Source organism: Schistocerca serialis, chromosome 10, assembly GCF_023864345.2.
Source record: "Schistocerca serialis cubense isolate TAMUIC-IGC-003099 chromosome 10, iqSchSeri2.2, whole genome shotgun sequence".
Lineage (NCBI taxonomy): Eukaryota > Metazoa > Arthropoda > Insecta > Orthoptera > Acrididae > Schistocerca > Schistocerca serialis.
Genome location: NC_064647.1, coordinates 61,743,723 through 61,754,569, shown reverse-complemented (window position 1 = coordinate 61,754,569; position 10,847 = coordinate 61,743,723). Strand labels below are relative to the sequence as shown.

Here is a 10,847-nt window from a genome sequence, read left to right as displayed (position 1 = left end):
ATTTACAATTTGTACAGAAAACAGATGGCAGTTATAAGGGTCGAGGGGTATGAAAAGGAAGCAGTGGTTGGGAACGGAGCGAGACAGGGTTGTAGTCTCTCCCCAATGTTATTCAATCTGTATATTGAGCAAGCACTAAAGGAAACAAAAGAAAAATTCGGAGTAGGTATTAAAATCCATGGAGTAGAAATAAAAACTTTGAGGTTCGCCGACGACATTGTAATTCTGTCAGAGACAGCAAAGGACTTGGATGAGTTGTTGAACGGAATGGACAGTGTCTTGAAAGGAGGATATAAGATGAACATCAACAAAAGCAAAACGAGGATAATGGAATGTAGTCGAATTAAGTCTGGTGATGCTGAGGGAATTAGATTAGGAAATGAGACACTTAAGGTAGTAAAGGAGTTTTGCTATTTGGGGAGCAAAATAACTGATGATGGTCGAAGTAGAGAGGATATAAAACGTAGACTGGCAATGGCAAGGAAAGCGTTTCTGAAGAAGAGAAATTTGTTAACATCGAGTATAGATTTAAGTGTCAGGAAGTCGTTTCCGAAAGTATTTGTATGGAGTGTAGCCATGTATGGAAGTGAAACGTGGACGATAAATAGTTTGGACAAGAAGAGAATAGAAGCTCTCGAAATATTGTGCTACAGAAGAATGCTGAAGATTAGATGGGTAGATCACATGACTAATGAGGAGGTATTGAATAGGATTGGGGAGAAGAGGAGTTTCTGGTACAACTTGACTAGAAGAAGGGATCGGTTGGTAGGACATGCTCTGAGGCATCGAGGGATCACCAATTTAGTACTGGAGGGGCAGCGTGGAGGGTAAAAATCGTAAAGGGAGACCAAGACATGAATACACTAAGCAGATTCTGAAGGATGTAGGTTGCAGTAGGTACTGGGAGATAATAAGCTTGCACAGGATAGAGTAGCATGGAGAGCTGCATCAAACCAGTCTCAGGACTGAAGACAACAACAACAACAACAATATAACTAATAATTTTCTTAAATTATTGAGGGGGGGGGAGGGGCTCAGCCCTCCCAAAGGAATTTTTGAGGGAGCTTCGGCGCCCTCAGGCCCCATGAAGTGCACTGAGATACGTCAATGAAAACGTTTCTCAATGAGCGAGACACAAGATACTTACAAATGGTGTAAGACTTCGCACAACTTAACTGTGGCAACAAAAAGGTACCATTCCAGCGAAGATGGGAAATTTTTTTTTTTTTTTTTTTGATGGAAGCAATGTGAAATGCAAATAAATTGATAATTACGAGAGATGAAAAACATACCGAACCACCGTCACTATACAAGATGTGGGAGAACATCAGGCCAATGAGTACGTTGGGTGACGTCATTGTTCGATGATGTACGATCGATAAATTAAGAACAATTTTTCGCAAGGAATTACGCATAACAGAGAAAAACGATCGGCAAATTAATCTTAGGGGATTAAGGAACACAGAACGACAAAAAAGGAAATAATGTTGGATCGGTTCATCATTGAACTTTTCAGCTGCTAGCTTCACTCCATCGGCCACTATAAATAATAAAAATACAACGAAAATTATGTTCAAGGCAAAGAAAATGAGGAAAGTGAATATTTTTTAAACAACAACACACGATTAAATACATTAAATACACTCCTGGAAATTGAAATAAGAACACCGTGAATTCATTGTCCCAGGAAGGGGAAACTTTATTGACACATTCCTGGGGTCAGATACATCACATGATCACAGTGACAGAACCACAGGCACATAGACACAGGCAACAGAGCATGCACAATGTCGGCACTAGTTCAGTGTATATCCACCTTTCGCAGCAATGCAGGCTGCTATTCTCCCATGGAGACGATCGTAGAGATGCTGGATGTAGTCCTGTGGAACGGCTTGCCATGCCATTTCCACCTGGCGCCTCAGTTGGACCAGCGTTCGTGCTGGACGTGCAGACCGCGTGAGACGACGCTTCATCCAGTCCCAAACATGCTCAATGGGGGACAGATCCGGAGATCTTGCTGGCCAGGGTAGTTGACTTACACCTTCTAGAGCACGTTGGGTGGCTCGGGATACATGCAGACGTGCATTGTCCTATCGGAACAGCAAGTTCCCTTGCCGGTCTAGGAATGGTAGAACGATGGGTTCGATGACGGTTTGGATGTACCATGCACTATTCAGTGTCCCCTCGACGATCACCAGTGGTGTACGGCCAGTGTAGGAGATCGCTCCCCACACCATGATGCCGGGTGTTGGCCCTGTGTGCATCGGTCGTATGCAGTCCTGATTGTGGCGCTCACCTGCACGGCGCCAAACACGCATACGACCATCATTGGCACCAAGGCAGAAGCGACTCTCATCGCTGAAGACGACACGTCTCCATTCGTCCTTCCATTCACGCCTGTCGCGACACCACTGGAGGCGGGCTGCACGATGTTGAGGCGTGAGCGGAAGACGGCCTAACGGTGTGCGGGACCGTAGCCCAGCTTCATGGAGACGGTTGCGAATGGTCCTCGCCGATACCCCAGGAGCAACAGTGTCCCTAATTTGCTGGGAAGTGGCGGTGCGGTCCCCTACGGCACTGCGTAGGATCCTACGGTCTTGGCGTGCATCCGTGCGTCGCTGCGGTCCGGTCCCAGGTCGACGGGCACGTGCATCTTCCGCCGACCACTGGCGACAACATCGATGTACTGTGGAGACCTCACGCCCCACGTGTTGAGCAATTCGGCGGTACGTCCACCCGGCCTCCCGCATGCCCACTATACGCCCTCGCTCAAAGTCCGTCAACTGCACATACGGTTCGCGTCCACGCTGTCGCGGCATGCTACCAGTGTTAAAGACTGCGATGGAGCTCCGTATGCCACGGCAAACTGGCTGACACTGACGGCGGCGGTGCACAAATGCTGCGCAGCTAGCGCCATTCGACGGCCAACATAGCGATTCCTGGTGTGTCCGCTGTGCCGTGCGTGTGATCATTGCTTGTACAGCCCTCTCGCAGTGTCCGGAGCAAGTATGGTGGGTCTGACACACCGGTGTCAATGTGTTCTTTTTTCCATTTCCAGGAGTGTAGGTCAATTATTGCTAGCAAACAGCGAATGCATTCTACTTACTTCATGTCGCTCCTAGCATACACAGGAAGTGGTAGAGAAATGTTTACAAAACAACTGATCATGCCGGCCGGTGTGGCCGAGCGGTTCTAGGCGCTACAGTCTGGAACGGCGCGACCGCTACGGTCGCAGGTTCGAATCCTGCTTCGGGCATGGATGTGTGTGATGTCCTTAGGTTAGTTAGGGTTAAGTAGTTCTAAGTTCTAGGGGACTGATGACCTCAGCAGTTAAGTCCCATAGTGCTCAGAGCCATTTGAACTGATCATGCTCATTCGTTTGTTATAAACAGTGTAGATCATGCGAAATTACAGAAGCTTGAGAACTATTTAGTTTGATTACGAAGAAAACAATAACTCTTTTGTTTCCTTTATAAGTGTCTCACACAGAGTGGATTACATAGTACTTAAAACGGCAATGTTTCATCATTTTTGGTAAGTGCATACTTACATTTACTGCGTAACAGAAAAACAGCAGAACCCGTGTCATTTTTTTGAAGGCTCGGAATGATCCTATGAGACAGAAGGGCTTATTAATTGAGTTAAAATATTTTATTTAACTACATTGTCGGGGAGACATGGATGCAAGCATTGCAACATATCCTGTGACAGTCTAAGCTATCAGAGAAAACTAATATTTGCTAATCGTGTTTGCTATATTTACAGTGAAGAATGGAGAAACAAAAACTCTACGAATTTTATTGATTATTTTTTTAGTTCTATATGTTCTCAAAAATGTTATTGCGTTTTTTTTTTTCATTTCACAATGTTGAGCAACCTGACGGGCGGCGGCGGAACACTGTAGAATAAAAACAAGCTACGATTGTTCAACTATGGAACGTGGTTGAGAGAACAAAGGGGTACGCTTATAACAAGGAATTGTTTTTTGGAGCAACAGTGACGTAAAAAGCATGGAGGTGAATCGTACTGTTTCTGCTAAGAGACGTGCGTGAGTAAGGTACGTTCAAAGTTTGCAATATCTTTTTCTTGCTTGTGGTAACGGACGTTGTAGTTGATGCAGTCATTTGCTCGTTGTTTAGATGAATTCGATGCCCTTTAATGATCACGAAGCGTTTAGGTCAGCAACGAATGTTTAAATGCGATGATGATATGTAAAACTAAGGTGTGTTGTGAAAGAAATTATGACAGCGTGGATATGTTGCATTTCTTCTAACTGTGTGTGGTAAAGCAAGAATAATCACGTGGTTGCAGTTGATTTGGTGTAAATTACTGAATGAATGTTGTGAAAATGAGGGTTCCTGAAATAATTACCTGTCCAGACAGTCACCATTTTCTGTAGTATCTTGTATGGTGTAATAAATACCGTGACCTAATACCATAACTGTTGAAATTTTGAGCAACCGAACGCAAATTAAAGCACGCGTTTCTGGCCAGATATGTAAGTTTACATACTTCGAACTGACTTCTCTATATTCGTTGCTCTCTTTAAAATATTAACGGCTGTTAGTTCTGCAGGATATTTTGTTAAAAAAAGTCTCGTCTTGAAAACAGTGCTAACTTTACTGAATTATCGGTACAATCAGGAAGCTGTGCGATTGATTTGTGCCTAGAGCTCAGTATTTACGTATGTTAAAATTGGAAGTACGGCCAGTTTTGTCTTAAGCACTTTAGTTTACTGTTTATACATGTATAATAAATGTTACTAACCCTCTTCCCCAGATATAACTTGCCGTCACTTTCACAGTTAACGAACCAAGTATGCCTAATATTGAAGGAAATGATAATAGTGTGTGATTATTATTGTATTTAAACATTTGTAATTTGTTTATATTTTTTGCATTTTTGGAAGAGATGTATACTATACGCGCAAAGTTGACACTCGGCGCGGTGGCTGATGGTAGCGACCTTATTGCATTTCCCAGTTTTAGGTAGAATTCCAAGACTTTTGCCGTCATAGAACACGTATTACGTAAGTACTTGGCACCATCTATGGGGAACAGTCTAGCGAAACTGATTGTTTCTTGTTATAGCCATGTTTTGTAGTCAAAAGGAGTATTAAAACGACGGGACAGGTGTGTAGGGCTGATAGATATATCGTTCTGGCTTTTCCATGGTGATAGCGTAGTACCTTTTACGAAATTTGATGCAATTTCTTCGTGTGGTGCACAAGGTGTGACGTAAGATAGCACGGTTTTCCGAATGAAGGCATACTGGCCTCCATGCAGAGGCTCTTACATTGCACTTCGATTAGGCGGACCTCTGCGATCACCCAAAACGAATTGCAAAATGATTAGGATAAGGTGCGATTAGGATATGGTGTGAAAGGTGACCTGTATGGTGTGAAAAGTGACAATTGACCCTGAATAAAGAAAAGTGTGAAATTATTTACATGAGTACTAAAAGAAATACGCTAAATTTCGATTATGCCCAAAGTCACACAAATCTGAAGGCTGTAAATTCAGCTAAATACTTAAGGGATTACAATTGCGAATAATCTAAATTGGAACAATCTCATAGATAATGTGTGTAGAGCAAACCAAAGACTGCGATTCATTGGCAGAACACTTTGAAGTTGCAAACAGGTCAACTTAAGAGACAGCTTACCACGCTTATTCGCCATATTCTGGAGTCCTGCTGTGTGATATGGGATCCGCATCAGGTGGGACTGACGGATGACATCGAAAAAGTTCAAAGAAGGGCAGCTCCTTTTGTATTATCGCGAAATAGGGGAGATAGTGCCACAGACATGATACGTGAATTGGGAGTGGCAATCATTAAAACAAAAGCGTTTTTCTCTGGACCTTCTCATGAAATTTCAATCATCAGTTATCTCCTCGAATTGCAAAAACATTCTGTTGGCACCCACCTACATAGGGAGAAATGATCATCATGATAAAATAAGAGAAATAAGGGCTCGCACAGACAAATTTAAGTGCTCGTTTTTCCCGCGCGCCGTTCGAGAGTGGAACGGTAGAGAGACAGCTTGAAGGTTCTTTGAATCCTCTGCCTGGAACTTTATTGTGAATAGTAGAGTAATCACGTAGGTGTAGATGTAGAAACTGTTCGACCGTTAATACCGATACCCAAAAGAGACATATAAAATTTTTACAGACTCTCAGTCGATGTTCATTATTTACAAAACAACGCATGGTTTTGGTTTCTGTCTTCGACAGTATGGCGCACGATGTATTCACATTGGTTAGACAAATTCCCTGTCTTCCTTAAATTGGAAAATATCTGTCTCCTTCTATTTTCAGTGAACTTCAAGATACAATTTTGAGAACAGATTTGGCACGATAGGTCACTGTTATTATTACTGCTTGGCCGGAATTACGAAGGGCTTTTGCTTTTAAGTGCTTCCATTCCGAAGGATAGCTTACATTCTTTTTCTCTTTAGTGTTTACGTTACTTTCGGATTCCAGTTGCTGGTCCTAGTTAGAACGAGATGTTGATCACAATCCGGATGGTTCCTTTTCAGTTGTTTCAAATGGTTTTTTTATATGCATATACAGGGTTCCCCAGGAGTAATAGTCAGTATTCGGGGCTATGAGAGGAAGTCTGAAAAAAATCTCTTCTACTGCAAGCTTTTTGCTTTCTGTATTTTAAAGAGGAGTTAGTGTGGACCAAAACAAGAAAAAAAAACGCCGAGTAAACATGGGTTCTAAAATGCAAACCTTAAGAGCTATGAGAACTTGTTCAGTAGAAGAGTTGCACATTTCTTCCTGTTTTAGTCCACCTCTCAAAATATGGATAGTAAAAAGGTTGCAATGGAAGAGATTTGTTTTACAGTATCGTAGATGAAGAAGTGCTCATAGTTATGCATTTTAGAGCACATGTTTACTCTATTTTTTGCATCGAATGAGCAGACTTGTCTCCATGAGTATTGACCATTCCGCCAGGGACGCCCTGTATAAATCATGAATCTGCTAGTTTTGGCATGCGGATAATATTTGTTTTCATAATAATTAACTCGTTTGTTTGCATGTATTTTTCCAAAATTCTCCTTTATACCAGTTCACACTGGAGGCGGCAGTCATGGCTTAGCAGTGTGTCCGTAGTACCTGAAGTACTGGGAATTCGACAATATCGGAATTATTTCTACAACCCCTCCATCGGGAAAGATTAAGCACCAACCCGAGATAATGTTTTGCGATTTTTGGATAAAATATATTTCAGTAAAACCCTGTAAATTCAATTAAGAAACAGAATATTGAAAAATTAAAGGATTAATATTTTTTACCTATTTTCCCAGTGTTAGTTTTGTGCCTCACAGAGTGACTCTCTCTGGTCTGTCTACAGCGTAGCTCTATCACTTGTTCGACACATTAAGCTGCGAAAGCTTCTTACATATTTACACACTAGACTTAAGTGAAATTCTATTTTGTCGAAAGTCGACATGTTAAGGAACGTGGCTGTTGTACTTAAGGTTTATAATTTATATAAAAAACAGCTACCAGCCACATGTATGGTTTAAAAAGATAATAAACCTTTTTAAACCATACATGTGGCTGGTAGCTGTTTTTTATATAAATTATAAACCTTAAGTGAAATTGTTTTGATGATTCGTATTCTACGTTAGCTTACCAGCGAAGTTCATCGTGACGATGTGGCAGGACGTACAGCAGTCCAAAAGTAATGTTGTAGTGTTTCAAAGGAAATGATATGCTATTCAGACTAATTTTTTCTGTATTTTATAACTATTACATCTGCCTTTTCTCTTGTAACAATAACAGTAAAATGTGTGGTATTTGCTGCAGTGCAGAGTCGTACAGATAGTCACTTCCAATATGAAGGCACATTGAACTTCTTAGAAATTTCTTTGTACCAGCTGAATAGTATCACCGCGGGGAGGGGAGAGAGAGAGAGAGAGAGAGAGAGAGAGAGAGAGAGCAGCTGTGCAGTCACGTGATGAGTAAGTGGTGGGGGGAGGACGAGAGGGAGTGCATAGTGAGTGCGCACGCTCCACTATTTGGGTGCCATCTACACACTCCGCGTGGAACTTGGGGGCCGTATTAGACGGTACAAAGCAGAATACCATTATCGTCAAATTGAGCCCACACGTCCATTCAGAACGGAACAGCGTTGTGTTGTATGAAGGTCTATTTAGAGCTCTCCTGTGTACTACAGTGTGTGTGGTTGCATAGATCAGACGCGATGTAAACAGTGGTACGCACTCGCCTCGTGTGAATAGCACTGTATGACATAAAGTAGCGAACTTTTTCAGTTGAAGGCATACTTACCTGGCACAGGGGAAACCATGATCACGAAGGCGGTTCCTCCAGGACGAGGCTCTTCCATTGCACTTCGGTTGGGATGACCTTTGCGATTACCCCTAATGTGGGTAACTCGGGTGCATAATTTTTGGTAGTCGGGACTGCGTTCGCGCAGACCCGGTCTAACAGTAATCAAAACACTGTTTTATGCCTGTGGCGGTCAGATGGATTGTAACGATGTCCCTTGATTGTGGATTATACAAAGTTTGATACGAAGTATCACCGTTTCGCCTTGAATAAAACATTGTTGGTACTGTGGTGCAATTATTTCATATTTTTGGGCTACTGTGTTCCGGGATGTAGATGATGCTTTTAAGAATCGGTGTCGGTACAAATACGAATTATAACGATGCTGTTGTTTCTGTTCATCCATCCAGGCCCTTCCAGTCTCCTTAGATCTTTCGACATGAAATCCTTCCAAATTTTGAATCATGGTCCGAAATGTATCACTATTTAACGTCTGAACTTCCTGATTGTTGAACCTTTCCTGTTTTCTTTTTCCACAGGTAGTCGAGTATCTTTTTGGGTAGTCTGGTTTTGTCCATTCTGTACAGGTGTCCAAGAAATGACAACCTCCTCCTTTTCATGGTCTCCGAGATTTTCTCCATTTTTTTTGTAGATTTAATTGTTGCTCCAAAGTTTCCAATCAATTTCAACCTGAGTCGGACCCATGATTTTCCGTACTTACTAGTATCTCCAGCTTTTCCAACTTGTAATTTATTGAGAGGCATTCGCTGGCATACATTCACTCTGTTTTTACCACAGTATTGTAGTGCTTTATTTTGGCGTTCTAAGTGATACACTTTTTGCTGTAAATATTTTTAGTCAATTCGTACGCTCTCTCCATTTTTGAGATCTGGCTTCACCGAGGTATTTGAATTTGTGGTCCATGTTTGCCACTGGTCGTGAATTTGGTCCTCTCTTTCGAGATACTAAGTCCTGTCTTGCCAGCGATCCTTTGTAGTAGGTTGATCTGTGTGGTCGCTTCTTCTAAGTTCTCTGAAAATATTGCAAAATTGCCAGCGAAAGCCAGGCAGGTGACTGGTTTCTCCCGATTTTCTTCCTAGACAGATCGGGCTAATCCCTTGATTTGCAAGTTCGGAATTCCAAATTCTCAGAATCTTCTCCAGGACACAATTAAATAGTATTGGTGATAGTCCATTGCCCCGTCGCACGCCTGACTTGGTTTCCAATAGTTCGGGTAATTCTGACAAACTTTATTTTGAAAGTTGTGCCTGTTACGGTATTTCTGATACTGTTTGCTAGCTTGTTTTTGACACCAAATTTTATTGATTGCCAAGTCGGGAAACTACTTTCTGTACTCGTATAGGTTACAGGATATCTGCTTTTGGCATGTAAAGAATATCTGTCTTCAAAATAAATATCTCATTTGTTTGCATTTTTGTGCTCCGAGATGTTTATATTTGCATTTTTGGATAAAATATTGACCAGGAAATCCAAGTTGCTAGCACAGTAAAAATATCCAACAAAAAGGGAACTTCACATTTAGTTGAGAAGTACTGAATATTGATAATGCAAAGGAATAATGTATTATGTGGATCATAATAGCGTTAAGTTTTGTGCGAAGGAAGCTGATTGTCAGCTGCATACTCGAGTCCTCCGTGACTGACGCTGTATGGTCTGGAAGTTTCGTATTTACCAGCGAAGTTATTTGGTGATATACTTCGATGTTATCATTAATATGCGCACATCCGATCAATTTCGAAGTTCACTGGGGCGCTGTGACAGAGAGAAGTGATCTCATTGTATAGGGTTAATATTTTGATTGAACTATTAGTCACAGTTTTTCAGTAACTTATGTTTGGCATAATGACGTTTCCATTTCTTGTAGTCATGTCTTCCTCATTTGCGTGTAATATTGCGGTATACTGATAATTTTTACTTTAGGGACCGTCTGACTACAAACACAACACGTCAGACGGTTATTTTATGGACCGTCTGACGTGTTGTGTTTGTAGTCAGACGGTCCCTAAAGTAAAAATTATTAGTATACTGTAAAATTACTTTTTCCTTGGAATAACAAGTGTTGTAGATACGATACTTTATGTGTACATATGTATATATTAAATCACAATGACTGTCTCAGAAATTTTTTTGACCGACTTAACTGTATACATTGCAGCATATGGTTTACGAGAGAGAGAGAGAGAGAGAGAGATTCAGCCACGTGTTTCAAATGTTGGGGAGGAGGTGAGAGACAGCGCATGCGCAGGCTTCGCGATTTGGGTGACATCTACCGTCCGTACACAGAATTTGCTGGACCAATTGGACTGAGCATGGTGCTCCCAGGATACTGTTTTGTGTCAAATGGAGGCTGATTGTTCGTACGTGACAGAATGTGGCAGTACAACAGAACGGCCGGTCTAGTTCTCTTCAATTTCATTCAGAGTTGAATGGTGAGATAGATCACACGTGATGTGAAAAACTGTGTGTGCTCGCTTCGTATGATGAGCACTATATGACATAAAGCAGCGAGCTTTTCCGGTGTGAAGC

The 10,847-nt window shown here is 41.8% G+C and overlaps 1 non-coding gene across 1 annotated transcript; it reads left to right on the top strand.

Moving 5' to 3' along the window:
• The first annotated feature begins 8,292 nt into the window (after positions 1–8,292).
• On the top strand, positions 8,293–8,455 carry LOC126425421 (U1 spliceosomal RNA). Its single transcript, XR_007576290.1, has one exon. It is a non-coding gene; the product is annotated as a U1 spliceosomal RNA (small nuclear RNA).
• The last annotated feature ends 2,392 nt before the right edge of the window (positions 8,456–10,847 follow it).